Source organism: Octopus bimaculoides, chromosome 4 (assembly GCF_001194135.2).
Source record: "Octopus bimaculoides isolate UCB-OBI-ISO-001 chromosome 4, ASM119413v2, whole genome shotgun sequence".
NCBI lineage: Eukaryota > Metazoa > Mollusca > Cephalopoda > Octopoda > Octopodidae > Octopus > Octopus bimaculoides.
In genome coordinates, this window is record NC_068984.1 from 137,374,193 (window position 1) to 137,375,437 (window position 1,245).

Genomic DNA, 1,245 nt, shown 5'->3' on the forward strand with positions numbered 1-1,245 from the left:
GCCCGTCCTGTGTGTGTGTCTATATATTTGTCCCCCCATTACCGCTTGGCAACCAGTGTTGGTGTGTTTACGTCCCTGTAACTTAGCGGTTCAGCAAAGAGGCCGAGAGAATAATAAGTATTAGCGTAAAAAATAAGTCTTGGGGGTCAATTTGTTCAACTAAAATCCTCCAAGGTGGTGCTCCAGCATGGCTGCTGTCAAATGACTGAAAGAAATTAAAGAAAAAAAGTTTTAAATTAATATATCTTGGGTATGACTTCAAATTGCATCTGGTTGTAGCGCCCAGCTCGCCGCCTAGACCAGTTAAATATTGTTACCTTGCATTATTAGGTAAAGAGCTGACAAAATCGTTAATATGCTAAAGTGCTTAGCATTTCTTCCTGCTCTCTATATTATGAGTTCAAATCCCGCCGAGGTTAACTTCATCCTATCAGGATCGGTAATATAAAATACCAGTCAGGTATGGAGTGTTGGGGCTAAATTTGAGTTTGGTCAGTTGTACTCAGAACGTAACGACAGAAGAAGTACCGCTAAGCATTTCGCTCGGCGTGGTAACAATTCTGCCAGCTTACCGCCCTTTGCGCGAATTATATATATTTGGCCTGTACAGATCTGTTGTCGATACATAAGTTGCTCCCCTTGAGAAACTTCCAAGCGAGTTTTTAAACTAGAAAATGTATTTGAAATGATGTGTAACTTGCCTCGGACAGCCAGTCTTAAATACTTCTGTGATGGCCTAATGGACACGATGAGTAGGAGAGAGTTGCATACTGAGGTCGATCTAATCGACTGCCCTCCCCGTTCCCCGAAAAATTTCGGGCCTTGTGCCTAGAGTAGAAAAGAATCGTTAGAGCGCCGGGTAAGATGCTTAGCGGTATTTCGTCCGTCTTTGCTTTCTGAGTTCAAATTCTGCCGAGGTCGACTTTGCCTTTCATCCCTTCGGAGTCGATAAATTAAATACCAGCTGTGTACTGAGATCGATCTAATCGGCTGGCCTCCTTCCCAAAAATGACGCTTGGCCTCCTCAATAGGCATGGTATGATTTGTTACAAAAATATCATCAGCTTCAATAAGATGTTTAATTTTTTTTAGTTTTAATGTTTGTTAATTTTTTTCACTTTTTTTTTTGTTTCATTGAGAATTATTTTAGTTGGGGGAGATAACTGAAAGTATCGCAATTTTCCATAAAATGGAAAAGGGAGATAACTCAATTTTTTAATAGGGTGAGATAACCAAAAAGTACTC